Source organism: Podarcis vaucheri (assembly GCF_965113315.1).
Source record: "Podarcis vaucheri genome assembly, chromosome: 10".
NCBI lineage: Eukaryota > Metazoa > Chordata > Lepidosauria > Squamata > Lacertidae > Podarcis > Podarcis vaucheri.
The window spans coordinates 76,210,029-76,223,953 of NC_138748.1; the positions used below are offsets into that span (position 1 = coordinate 76,210,029).

The 13,925-nt window shown below is 47.7% G+C and overlaps 4 protein-coding genes across 7 annotated transcripts in view; 1 reads left to right on the forward strand and 3 right to left on the reverse strand.

Moving 5' to 3' along the window:
• LOC309542344 (uncharacterized protein) overlaps window positions 1-7,447 on the reverse strand; it is a gene marked incomplete at its 3' end in the record, with an annotated part of 97,180 nt that extends 89,733 nt beyond the window's left edge. The window contains exon 1 of the mRNA XM_082241074.1: window positions 6,902-7,447. The remainder of the gene's footprint in view (window positions 1-6,901) is intronic.
• LOC309541313 (uncharacterized protein) overlaps window positions 1-9,356 on the reverse strand; it is a 33,745-nt gene extending 24,389 nt beyond the window's left edge. Inside the window, exons 1-3 of one of the 2 annotated variants that reach the window (XM_082239050.1) lie at window positions 9,193-9,356; window positions 5,080-5,218; window positions 2,760-3,414 (exon numbers count right to left, since the gene is read on the reverse strand). The gene's annotated coding sequence lies outside the window, so the exon portion shown is untranslated. Of the gene's footprint in view, window positions 1-2,759; window positions 3,415-5,079; window positions 5,219-9,192 lie in introns of those variants that run through there. The other variant, XM_082239051.1, reaches the window with a different exon arrangement.
• Window positions 1-13,925, reverse strand: part of LOC309541244 (uncharacterized protein) — a 182,839-nt gene that overhangs the window by 60,363 nt on the left and 108,551 nt on the right. The gene's annotated exons all lie outside the window — the stretch shown is intronic.
• The window catches only part of LOC309541331 (uncharacterized protein), a 28,626-nt gene continuing 26,034 nt past the window's right edge, over window positions 11,334-13,925 (forward strand). Inside the window, exon 1 of the mRNA XM_082239102.1 lies at window positions 11,334-11,463. The gene's annotated coding sequence lies outside the window, so the exon portion shown is untranslated. The remainder of the gene's footprint in view (window positions 11,464-13,925) is intronic.

The following is a 13,925-nucleotide window of genomic DNA, read 5'->3' on the forward strand; positions in this document are numbered from 1 at the left end:
ACCCAGAGACACCACCCAGGGAGAAGGGTATGTCCTATTAACCTGGCAAGTCCCCCCCTCTACAAGCTGAATCCACAGACTTGCAGACAGAAATTCACACGGTAAAGCGTAACTAAGCGGAAGGCTTGGATTTAGCTATTCCCTCGGAAAAGGCACAAATACCAACAGATTCTACTAAAAAGGTTTATTTTAAAAGAATAACAGAAAACATGTTGAAAATCAACAGGCACATCTTATGAGTCTTACAAACATGAAAACAACAACGCTGTATATTATCACTAGCTTTACATACTCACAAAGGAACATGGTTAGAATAGTCAATAGTCCTTTCAAGCTGTTGCGTAATGGAGATGTTTGAGGATTTCCATTTCAAAAGGACGAAACGACAGCTAACGATGGAAGTTACAGCCGGGCATCTTTGCAAGTTGCAGAGCAATGGCAGAGAGCAAAACACAAAACATCCCTTGATCCTTTTATCCAAAATTCAGACTTGGCATCGTAACTTTTAGCCAATCAAGAGTCTTAATTTGATCAGCTCACTCTTTTGCAGCTGGGTTAGTTTTTGGTTTGAACCCTAATCAAAGAATCTTCCTCCCACCTGTGGAAATTAACCAGATCCCCAATTCTCAGCAATTTGACAACAAACAGCCTCCGGGAAGGAGGAAGAGATTCACACCACCAACCCAGGTGTCAGTCCTTTCATTAATCAAGGACTCTTTCCTCCCATAAATCTCTCATGGCAAGGAGCCAAAAAGTCTGGGGTTTTAAAGATACACAACTCCCTTTCCCAGGGTCCTTGGGGCTGACAAAATACCCACAAGGCCACATTCTTTTACTTGACCAAGGAATGATTTTCTAACAGCTATAACTTTACTACAATAATCGTGATTGTACTTTTAGCCTTTTTGTTAGGAGAATTCACTAATTCACAGTCCTCAAATTTCAAATTTTTGCAAAGGTTTTAAAACTTTTCATTAATGAAGAGACGATAGGAAGACCAAAATCTTCTTGCCACCACTTAGGCTAATTCCAATCCATCATTTCGAAAATAAAATGCAACAGGGGAAGAAAAGGACCAAACCATAAAAAAGTAAAAAATAATATATTTTCTCAGTTTTGTTATTGCCAGTTATTTTAGATTTTAGTTATACTCCAATTATAATCCAATGTAGTCTTCAAACTCTCCAATCCCAGATTAGTCCAAGGAAGGAAGTAAAGAAGAAGTAGCAGAAAACCTTAAAATAAGTCCCACAAAAAAGAAAAGAAAAAGGGAAACAAAAGCAAAAATAAAAATTATATCCAGAGCAGGATTCTTCTGAGGGACGATCTCAATCAGTTTGCCAGCCTTATCCATTCGTTAAAACCACTCTACACAACTTCTGCAATAGTGTTATACTCCAACAACAAGGGAAGGAAAGGGGGGGAGGGGTAGTGGGGGGCAGTGTTTTTTTAGAAGTTAATTTTGACGCTCACCATCAACCCTTAAAACCTGTGGCATTGTTCAATTTCAAAAGTCAGATTATTATAATCTATTACAGTGCATAAAACTTCCCCTTTTGTCCATTAAAATATTCACTTCTCCAAAAACGTTGAAGAAGAGAAGAAGAGTTTGGATTTGATATCCCGCCTTTCACTCCCTTTAAGGAGTCTCAAAGGGGCTCACATTCTCCTTTCCCTTCCTCCCCCACAACAAACACTCTGTGAGGTGAGTGGGGCTGAGAGACTTCAAGTATAGCAATGTAACAATGGCGACGGAAGTCCTTACATCCAGTTGCGCAGTTCTTTATTAAAAGTGAAACTAAGAATTCCTTCTAATCTTGTCTCTTTCTTTCCCCCACCAACACACCGAAGATTTGCCAAAAATAACAGTCAAACGTCCCTCTGCTTCCTCTTCTGTTTCTTTTTTATCTTATTGCTAGTTCTTAGCTATTTCCTTAGCTTGGAAGTTTTAGAGGAGAAAGTGGCAACGACCGCTAGCCATTACTCACACAGCTCGCTCCCGCTCTGCTGACAGTTCTGCGTCTGTTTTCAATTGCAGATACAGCTGAACTCCATGTTTAATTCTTTTTGCTCCGAAACCTTCCTTTAGCCTTGAACTTCCGAATTCTATCCCAATTAGGTCCAAATTTCTTAAGCTTGAGTGTCGGTCGCTTCCCTTGCAAGTTCGGGGCTACGCTTTTTAGAGGATAGTTAATGGCTTCCCTCTGCCTGCTTCTCTCTCCGCCGTACTCTTCACCCTTACAGGGCTACCTGACGGCCAGGCGATTTGCAAATTGGCTTGCCAGGAACCAATTCAATAAAAATCCTTCCTTAAGTAAAGTTACTTTCTGTTTCTTTGTCCTTCAAATGGAATTTCCCCTTTCACGTGGCTGGAGGACCAGACGGGGAGACTGCCATAGAGTGTCAGGAAGAAAGGCACAAAAAGTAAAGAAGGGAATGAAACCTCCAAAACACGGAGAGAGCAGAAAGTGAGGGAGGGAGGGAGAGCAGATAAAAAAGAGAGAAGGGGGGGAATAAGGGTGGGGGAAGGGGATACACGAGGGGCGATAGAGTAAGGAAAGGGAGGGGGAAAGATCAGGAAAGAAGAAGAGGGGGGAGAGGGGGGAAAAACAGGAGTAAGAAGTAAAGATAAAAATAAAAGTCAAAGACTTATTCTCCGTGTTGTACTCCAAATACAAAATCTTCTTTTTCCGGTTCCTTATCAGCTTAATCCATAAATTCTCCACTCAAGACCGATAATCAAGCATTATAAAGCGTACCATTTATCTCCTCCCCCACATAGAGGGCGAAAAAAGCAAAGGAGAGGCTCAGATAGAACTTCAGCAGATATTCACAGCAATTCACAGCAATCCCCCAGTCTCTTCTTTCTTGCTCCTGCAAACGTACCGACTGTTACTCCAACATAGACTTCTGCCCAACCTCTTCACAAACAGCAGGAAAAAAGCAGAGTTCACGGGTGTTCACTGGTGGGCATTTTGAGCTCACTCTCCGACCACTGGCACAGGACGCTTCAACCAAGACGATACAAAGAAGTTTTTCCTCCCCTTCTATGCCTCTCTGTTGTTTCCCCACAAATCGTTACCTCGGAACATAGTAACCAAGGATTTTCTGCGAACCTCACTTGGCGGCTGCTTTCTTACTTTCCGTCCTCTCTCAGTCTTCTGCCAGACGCCATTTTCTCCCTACCGCTGGGACGGACTCCCTTTTTTCACCCTCAGCACTCCAAATCTTGTTAATTTTCTTTTCTAAAATCCGCAGATAATAACTACTTTAGTTTTAGTCCAGATTTGTTTTCTTTGTTTGGAAGCTGGCCGCTTTCGGTCGAAGCTTGAGACTGCACAGCGCGAGGTCTACTGCTTCCCCTCAGTGCCTGCAGCTCAATCCCGTCCCCGAGCTTAAGTTTAGCTTTAAAGCCTGTGAAACAGGAGAGAACGACCAGGCTCTGCCCCCCAAGATACTCCTCTCAGGGTATGGAGGTCCACGTAGCCTTCGTAGCCCCTCTAAAGCCCCCACACTACTTGAGACCCCCCTGAGGGCTGCCTCACGCTTCTTTCCCTGATCGCAGCTCAACCGGAAGCCCCCATCCACCTCAATCTCTTAATGAATCACCTGCACAGCCCCATTGGCCTCAGGAGGTCCATACGGACGATGTGAGACCCAGGTCTACATCTTTTCCAGGGACGGTGGCCTGGGTCAGTCAGAGAACTAGTGACAAGGCTTGGTGCTTGGCGCCAGCTGAATGGGTGCTCAGGGAAGCTCCTGTTCTGGGAGATGGACCTCCATCTACATGCCTTGCATTGCATGGAGAGAGCAGGAGAAGCGGAAGGAAAGCATAGAATCATAGAATCATAGAATCATAGAATCATAGAGTTGGAAGAGACCACAAGGGCCATCGAGTCCAACCCCCTGCCAAGCAGGAAACACCATCAGAGCACTCCTGACATATGGTTGTCAAGCCTCTGCTTAAAGACCTCCAAAGTAGGAGACTCCACCACACTCCTTGGCAGCAAATTCCACTGTCGAACAGCTCTTACTGTCAGGAAGTTCTTCCTAATGTTTAGGTGGAATCTTCTTTCTTGTAGTTTGGATCCATTGCTCCGTGTCCGCTTCTCTGGAGCAGTAGAAAACAACCTTTCTCCCTCCTCTATGTGACATCCTTTTATATATTTGAACATGGCTATCATATCACCCCTTAACCTCCTCTTCTCCAGGCTAAACATGCCCAGCTCCCTTAGCCGTTCCTCATAAGGCATCGTTTCCAGGCCTTTGACCATTTTGGTTGCCTTCTTCTGGACACGTTCCAGTTTGTCAGTGTCCTTCTTGAATTGTGGTGCCCAGAACTGGACACAGTACTCCAGGTGTGGTCTGACCAGAGCAGAATACAGTGGCACTATTACTTCCCTTGATCTAGATGCTATACTCCTATTGATGCAGCCCAGAATTGCATTGGCTTTTTTAGCTGCCGCGTCACACTGTTGGCTCATGTCAAGTTTGTGGTCAACCAAGACTCCTAGATCCTTTTCACATGTACTGCTCTCAAGCCAGGTGTCACCCATCTTGTATTTGTGCCTCTCATTTTTTTTGCCCAAGTGCAATACTTTACATTTCTCCCTGTTAAAATTCATCTTGTATGTTTTTGCCCAGTTCTCTAATCTGTCAAGGTCGTTTTGAAGTGTGATCCTGTCCTCTGGGGTGTTAGCAGATGGCACATGGGAATCCCAGGCGGAAACACCCACCCCAATGGTTCTTTATAATGATGATGTGCTGCCTGATCTCAGGCCCGTCTTTTGACCCAGGACTACCCTAATCTGGCAGTGAATATTAGCTGGATATTAAGGGCAAATAGATAACTGTACGTAATAGAAACTTCAACCTTGAATACGTAGTATTGAATCATTAATGGCCTGAAGTTGTGTTATTTCTGGAGACATGAATTTATTCCGATTCTGTCTCAAATATCATAATTATAGGATGTCATGGGATGTTAGAGGAGCGGTAGTTCCTTTAGTGGGGGACATGTCATGCACCTTCTGCAGTAAATTATCCACCCTTGGTCCCCACCCTGCACTCAGCTCTCACCTGTGGCTTCCAGAAGCTGTCAGCATGCAACAGGGGTTCAAGGAACGGCTTCAACCGGCCGGCTAAACCAGGTGAGGAAATCTGATGGGTCTCAAATCCTTGGGGGGCTGGGGAATTCTGCTGCACCTGAAGTCAAGCCCTGGTGGATGGAGAGGAGGAGAACAACAGTCAATCCCACAGTCAAGAAGGCAGATTCTGCCCGTGCTGAAGAGGAAAGTGAAGGGCAGATGGGATCGTCAACCATGGAAGGGAGCCCATTGAGAAGGAAAACTCTGGTCCTAACCATTCGCGGCCTCGTGAGTTATGTTCAGGAGAAGAAAAGGCTATGGACGGAAACCTGACACAAATCTTGAGTGGAGTTTCTAAGATGCTTGGATAGTGTCCTGCACACCTCCTGCCAGCAACTCCTGCAGCCAAGCTGGTGCCTAACATACTGCTCTTCTTGTCTAGGCAGCCCAGGACCCCCAAACACACTGCCCAGGCTGCCATTGCTGCTAACACAGCAGTTTCAGGTGGAGAAATCAGCTCAGACCTGTGTATCAAAGTCTCTCTGATGTGGAGCAAGGGAAACAGAAGCGCTATTTACATCATACAGCACTGTAAAAGTATTCAAAATATTCGGTTTTTGAAGAAAAGACCACCATGTATCAGGTGGCCCCTTGAAAGCTAATGAATGTATTGTGCCTGGAGCTTTTGGGGGTGCAGGACCAGGAAAGCTTCTGCAACCATTAACCTTCCAATTGGGATTCAGGCCTCATCATGGAACTCACACTGCCCTGGTTGCTGTGACTGATGCTCTCTGAATGGTCTGAGGGGGAAGCTGTTTCCTGTTTCTGCTAAATCTCTCAGTGGCTTTGGAGACCTTTGGCCACGGTATCCTTCTGGACCCTCTAGGGGAGATGGGGGAACTGCTGTGCAGTGGTTCCCCTCCTTCCTCCTGGGCCATGTCCAGAAAGTGGTGGGGGGGATGAGTGTTCAGACCCCTGGGCTCTCACTTGTGGGGAGCCTCAAGACTCCATCCTCTCCCCCATGCTTTTTAAGATTTATACGAAGCTGCTGGGAGAGATCATCAGGGGTTTTGGGCTGGGTGATCACCAGTATGTGGGTGATACCCAGCTCTTCTTCTCATTTAAATCGGAACCAGTGAAGGTGGTGAATGCCCTGTGTTGGTGCCTGGAGGTGGTTTGAGGATGGGTGGCAGCTAACAGATTGAGGTTGAATCCTGACAAGACAGAAGTACTGTCCCTGGAGGATGGTCAGATGTGGAGGATTCCCTGGTCCTGAATGGGGTAACTGTGGCCCTAAAGGACCAGGGGCACAGCCTGTGGGTCATTTTGGACTCACAGCTGTCCATGGATGCGCAGGTCAGTTCTGTGTCCAGGTCAGTTCTGTCTGCCAGCTCCATCTGGTACACTGGATGAGACCCTCCCTGCCCTCGGACTGTCTCACCAGAGTGGCGCATGCTCTGGTTATCTCCAGTTTGGACTACTGTCATGTGTTGTACATGGGGCTACCTTTGAAGGTGACTCAGAAACTGCAACTAATACAGAATGCGGCAGCTGGACTAGTAACTGGGAGCAGCCGCGGAAACCACATATCACTTGTGCTAAAGGATCTTCCCTGGCTCCCAGCGCATTTCCAAGTACAATTCACACTGTTGGTGCTGACCTTCAGAGTGTAATAGTTGCATTTTTCAGGCATAGAAAAGTATTGATCTAATGTAGAGAGATCAATCATTCCTGGTCTATTGCTTCAAGAAGGTTCTGGTGGTTTTGCTCTGTGTGATTCAAAGCTGGAGTTTTCTCTAGCTGGAACATTTTACCTGATCAGGGAGTTTCCTTTCTGCTGAGAGCAGGTGGTGGGATCAGTTGTAATGAGGTTATGCTGAACCTTCCTTGATTTTGGGAACCAGATGAAGCTGGTTAAATTGGAGTGAGCCAGGCTTGTTATCCCGTCCCAACGTTACTCTGACACTGAATTGTTTATAAATTGCAGTATTGAAAGGCGCCTGGTCCCACTTCCTATTCTGCTATTTCAATACTCTGCTTGTGTGTGTCTTACTTGAGTGCTAGATTCAGGCAGGTAGCCGTATTGGTCTGACGCAGTCAAAATTAATAAAAATGGAATTTCAGAAATACTTGAAAGACTTGTTGCTGAAAAGAGACTTGAAAGAGAAGTTGCTGAATTACAACTTATTACTAAACTGAAAACAATGGAGAGACCTGGTCTGAATAGAGATATTGGATTCTTGTCTCATTACACATACTAAAGCTATTTTTGGTCATCTGCATACTATCCCTTGCTTTTTCCTGTAGGACTAATTGCAGTCATTAACAGTTGTCAACAGCTTTACCATACCCATCTCCTACTACCCTTCTGAGAAAAACCCCACCCCACCCTCCCACTATATATAAGGGTCTGTCTAGTGACTTCTGTTTCAGTGTATCTGAAGACGTTTGCATGCACACCAAAGGTTATACCCAGGACAAGCTTAGTTGGTCTCTAAGGAGCTACTGGACATTTCTTTTTATTTACTTGAGTGCTGCTTTGGTATGCCAAGTTAGGTTTCTATTTAAGTTAGGGCTTTGCTATGTTTAGGATCCTGTTATGCTTCTTTGCATTCAGTAATAAATTTATTTGCTGAATAAAATGTTTGCTGCCTCTTTGCGTTTTTTCCTACTCTGCTAAATATACGTCGGACTTGCTCTGGAGGTCATTATGGAGGAGCAAGATCTGCGAGCTGAAGTCCTCAACAGCCTCGGCCCTGTAGAGCTGAAGGAGCGTCTCCACCCCCATTGCTCAGTCTGAGGTCCTCTTCTGAGGGTCTTCTGCTGGCTCCTTGCCTGCGAGAAGCGAAGTTACAGGGAAGCAGGCAGAGGGCAAGGAAATGGGCAACTACCTGACATTTGGAAGACAGCTGAAGGCAGCCTTGTATCGGGAGGATTTTAATGTTTGATGTTTTACTGTTTTTTATATGTGCTGTAACCTGCCCAGAGGGGCTGCGGAAACCCAACCAGAAAATGGGTCCTTTGACTGGGAAGATTCATACAGTCACTGTCATCGGATGCTGAAGGATTGTATCTCAGCTTGTCAGTCCCTCTGATATTGCCTACAAAGAAGAGGCGGAACAGAAATGCTTTTGAGGTGCAACTTCTATATCAGCCCTGAGAGCCATTCCATGGACTCTGCACCCCTGTTTCTGATGACAGGTGTACATTATCCTCATCCTCAGCGGAAAAGACACTTAAAGATGGAAGCCTGAGAGAGAAGAAAAGGTTTCTGGCTGCTTCCTGGGTGGGATTGCGGAAACCAAGAGCCGCTTCTGAGAAGGCCTCCCCCCTCCCCTCTTCCTCTCGGGATTTCCTCTCCTCTCCAGGGGACCAGTGGTTGGACTGGGCAGAAGCGCTGTGTCTGGACAGGGCAGGGGCTTATGGGGTGGGAAGAGGATGGAGATTGCAGGAAAATAGGGGTGGGGGGACAGAACCCCCACTTTCCAGGGAACCCTCTGGTCGTCTTGAAGGGATGGCCGATTCTTGGGTGGGAGGGAGAAGCCAAGGCGGCCCCTCCGGAGATCCCCAGGGGGCGCCACCATGGAGAAGTCTCCCCAAAGACTGGTTTCCTATCTCTCCCCGCCCCGCAATGCTGCCCTTCCCTGCCCCAGGGATGCTCCCCACCCCACTTCCTCGATTCCCTCCCTCTGTCCCAGAGACTCCCCTGCACCCAGAGGCCCCCCACCCCTTGGCGCGGCTCACCCCTCGCCCTGCGACCCCCATTTCTCCGTCCAGAAGGGGCCCCCAAGACGAGCAGGGGAGAGACGGGGGTCTCTATCCAGGCGTCCCTCACTCCCATTAACCCTTTCATGGCCCACCTCTCTCCGCGCGGAACCCACAGCGCCCCAGGGATGCCTAAGCGGGGGAAACGGGGCGAGGGCGCTTCGCTGGGATCCCCTGGGTGGGCGCTGCATGGCCGCCCCTGCCAAGGCACCCAAGGGGCCAAGGAAAGGCCCCTTAGCGCAGGGATCCAGGCCCCACGGAAGGCGCTTTGGGGAGCTGGCGGGGGTCTCTGAATCCTTCTTTCCCGTCTCCCCTTTCCCCTCCCCCGCGACCCCTTTACCTCTTTGTCCTCGCTCCCGATTCTCCTTTTCTTTCCCGCAACATCCACGGGGGGAGTCCTTCCTCCCCTCCTCCCCTTTCCTGAAGCGCCCCCCCCCCCGCAGCTACGGCGCAGAGCAGCAATCCGGCCCAAAAGCTCCACGTCCGGGAGAAGCAGGCAGTTCGGGAGGGGGGCTCTCTCGCCTCATTGCGGAAACAGAAGCCGGATTGGAGGAGGAGGAGGAGGAAGAGGTGCGACATACGGGGGGGGGGTTGAGGATTGTGGGGGCAGCGTGAAAGCAGGTTGTGCCGGGAAGGCAGGGAAAGAATTGTTTGCGGGGAAGAGAAAAAGGTTTTCCCCCTCCTCACTTACTTCTGGGGATCAGGAGAGCGCGGGAGGGGCTGATCCTGGCAATCCAGCTGCAAATTGGGGTCCCCCCTACAATGTTTGCATTGCAAAATCCTTCCCTCCCCCCGCCCACGCCATGATCTTAGATCCATTCCATGTTTTTGGTATTTGTGCACATTGAGCAGCGGGTTGGGCTCTGTGACTCCTGTGTTACGGAAAAAATAGGGCTTGGGCTTCTGCACACACACCCTGATACGGAACCAACACAATTCCTCCCTTGTGTCTCCCTCAGAGGCAACACAATGCGGCCCGGAAGAAAGCAAGGCAGCTGTTGATCTGTTTGCGCGCAGAGGCCCCCCCCCCCTATGCGAGGAGTGAAGCAGCCCAGAACTAAAGCGCGTTGCAATTTGTACACCCTCAAATAATCGGCCCCCCCCCGGTCACAGAGAGAGCACCCGAAAAACATCCCCGGTTGTGCCACAAAGTGAGTTGTACCTGGAAATCAGATCAGACTCCGAGTTCGTGTTTTGGCAACATGACAAGTCTGTCAACCGGGATGCCTGACGATTCCTGCTCGCTGCCTTTTCCTGGCCAGCCTGAGAGATCACTGGAAAGGGAGGATTTCTAGACTCCAGAATCCATCATCGCAGACCCCTTTCATTCAGACCCAGAGATCTGCTCTTTCGCCCAGTCTGCTTGGATCATGTGGATCATCAGTGGATTATATGGATCATCCATGATGTCATACCCATCTCACGGAGGGGGGGGCTCAGGAAGAATCTCCTGCCACGTGACTGGGGGAGTCTGGGGGCTGACGGGGGTCAGACAGGGCTGCTGTTTTGCTCTCCTTACTATTTCAGCTCAGGTTTTCCTGGCAGAAGTTCTATTTCATCAAGAAATGGGTGGATTCATTGAGGAAATGGGGCTACGTTGTAAAGAGGCAAATGTGTATACTTTGTAACCACCCAGTGAGTTGTGTTGCAAAGGCCATTTGCAGAAAGGCTCCTATTGTATCACCTGTGACTACATGCCGGAGTTTGGGTCTTTTTGCGGAAATGTGTCTGTGTAGATGCACTCATCCCCGTACATTTATAATGGCAAGACATTAAATCCCATAAGATCCACAAGCACCAAAACCATAAGCCCACATAGGAGTCCAAAAGCTCAGAACGAAGCAGCCCTATCAAAAGAGGCTGTCTAACAACAACAACATCAACATGTTTTTTTGTCCCCACCCATCAGACTGGATTGCTCCAGCCAAAAGAAGAGAAGAAAACATAACCCAACATAAATCATTAAAAGCTTCCCGTTTCGGAGCTGCTTTCAGGTGTCAATGGAGGTCATATCATGGTTTGTCTCCTTGACATCTGGTGGGAGGGCGTTCCACAGGGCAGTCACGACAACAGAAAAGGCCCCCTGTAACCTCACTTCTCGCAATGAGGGACCTGCCAGAAGGCCCTCGGCGCTGGACCTCAGTGTCCGGGCTGAGCGATAGACGTGGAGACGCTCCTTCCCTTCTACTGGGCTGAGACCATTTAGGGCTTTCAAGGTCAGCACCGAGACTTTGAATGGTGCTCGGAAACGGACCGGGAGCCAGTGAAGATTTCTTAGGACCCTTGTTCAGGGGCCAGCTGTTAGGGGGCCAAAACTGAATGTATCCCTTGCCGGAAGTAATCCATAAACCTCTCCTCCTCCGCCTTCTCGGGATGCCATTGGTGCGCGATGCTCCGGCTCTCGAGAGAGGGAGAGGCGTGAGTTGGGTGCGCTCGGCTTGCCAAGGGTTAAACGGAAATGAGCTAGATTCCTGGAGAGGAAAGTAAGAGGGGGGGCAGGGTCCTCCAGAGCAAAAGCCCAACCCCTCCCTTTCCTGCAAGAAGTCGGGCGTGTGGGGGTCTCGTTGGTTCGGCTCTGCAGAGGCTGCCTGGGGGCGCCTGCTGGGATCCGGTGAGTCTCCTCTCTCCCAGGATAGGGCCCATGGGGAGAGCGGGGGTCCCAGCGCTGCATGGCGAGAGGGGGGAAAGTCAGGGCGCAGAGGGTCTCAGGAGGGCGGCAGACCTGCTCTTCCTTTGCATGGATGTGCTGCTGGCCCCTTGGATCCAGGAGTGGGGAAATGCATGCAAATGAAACCCCATTCAGATGTATGGTTGTTGTTTAGTCGTTTAGTCGTGTCCGACTCTTTGTGACCCCCTGGAACAGAGCATGCCAGGCACTTCTGTCTTCCACTGCCTTATCTCCTCCTGGCACCTGAGTATTATTGGCCATACCTAGGAGTCCCTTTAGGAGTCCTAAGGGACGGGGGTGGCGCTGTGGGTTAAACCACTGAGCCTAGGACTTGCCGATCAGAAGGTTGGCGGTTCGAAGCCCCGCGATGGGGTGACCTCCCATCCCTCCCGTTGCTCGGTCCCTGCTCCGCTCCCATCACTCCCGTTGCTCGGTCCCTGCTCCTGCCAACCTAGCAGTTTGAAAGCATGTCAAAGTGCAAGTAGATAAATAGGTACCGCTCCAGCGGGAAAGTGAAGGGTGTTTCCGTGCTCTGCTCTGGTTCGCCAGAAGCAGCTTAGTAGCCAGAAGCTACTTTGATATGGCAGACTGCAGAAGAAGCCTAGGAAAAGGCAGCTGTTGTGGAAGGTAAAATTACACAATTGGAAAAAGAGAGTGTACCGGTCCTACAGAGGCAACTTGAGGATCATAGGTTGATGCTTTCTATGATTGAGCTTAAGGAAAAACAGACGAATTTGAGGATCAGAGCTCTACCTGAATTGGAGAAGGATAGTTTAATAGATTTTCTCACGCAGGAGCTTGTGGATTTCTGGGACCTGGATTTGGAGCAGGAGTGCTTTGAAATTGTGAGAGCCTTTAGACTAGGAAGAGGAGGGAAGAAAGAGAAGAATAGAATAAGAGACTGTTTGATTACCCTCCGAACTAAAGAAGAGAGAGATAAAATTTTGGGCTGGCATTACCTGAAGCCTCTGGAAGTATTACAGTCAAGAGTGGAAATTTTTAAAGACATCCCGAAATATCTTTTGGATCTTAGGTCAAATTACAGTGACTTGGTTGCCCTGCTGAGAAAGAACAAAATCAACTTTAGGTGGGAATTCCCCCAAGGTCTATCCTTCAGTTTCAAAGGAGGGAAAATAAAAATAAGATCAGTAGAAGATAAAGTTAAATTTTTGAATAACTACGAAGAAGACCTGCAGAAGGAGCTTGGAAAAGAGTCAAGAGCATCGGACAGAAGATCACCAGACAGAGGACTTGAACAAAAAGCATTGGACAAAAGATCACCCAAAAGAGGAATACTGGACATAGCAAAACTATGTTTTGGACTGGACAACTCAGAGAATGTGATACCAACATCACCAACAGAAGAAAAGCAAGCAGTGGGTGCAGCTGGAGGAAAATCAGAGTAATTACATCATGGCATTGCAAATATTAAGTTGGAATGTTAATGGACTGAACTCCCCCGAAAAAAGGCGCAGAGTCTTTCATTTATTGAAAAAGAACAATTGGACTTGATTTGTCTACAAGAAACACATGTGATAAGGCTACACAGGAAGATATTGAGTAATAAAAGACTGGGCCTTGAATTTGTTTCATCAGATAAAGTTAAAAAAAGAGGAGTTGTCCTATATGCAAAGCAGAGCCTATCACCGAAATTTATATTTAAAGATGATCAAGGAAGATTTATTGCAATTGAAATCCAATCACAAGGAGAGAAATTTTTGATAGTAGGCATTTATGCACCAAATGAAGGAAAAGCGGAATTTTTTAAGAAGCTACATGAGACTTTGATGAACTACATGGATTACAATATGATTTTGATGGGAGACATGAATGGAGTGGTGTCTATAAATATGGACAAGGCACAGAGACAGGTACTTACCAAAGATGGTAGACTACCAAAAACCTTTTTTGACATGACTGAAAATATGGATTTAGTTGATATCTGGAGAATGAAGAACCCTCTAGGAAGAGAGGGAACTTTCTTCTCGGAGGCTAAAATGACATGGACAAGAACTGACCAAATTTGGGTAACTAGAGGACTGGTTCCGAGGACTAGCAAAGTGGAAATTTGCCCCAAAACTTGTTCTGATCATAATGCTGTGAAGATGGAAATGAAATTGACACCAATTGGTTCCTTCAGATGGAGGATGAATGATGCTTTGTTGAGGAATGAAGAAGTGACCAAGGAGGCCCAAAAAACCTTGAGAGATTATTTTGAGACAAATATGAATACTACAGTGGAAAAAAGAGTGATTTGGGACGCAAGTAAAGCGGTTATGAGAGGATTTCTGATACAACAAAATGCAATTAAGAAGAGAACTCAAAATGAAAAAAAAGATAAAATTCTGGAGAAAATAAAGGAAGGAGAGAAGAAACTGAGAGCAAAACCAAAGTCACAGGAGATC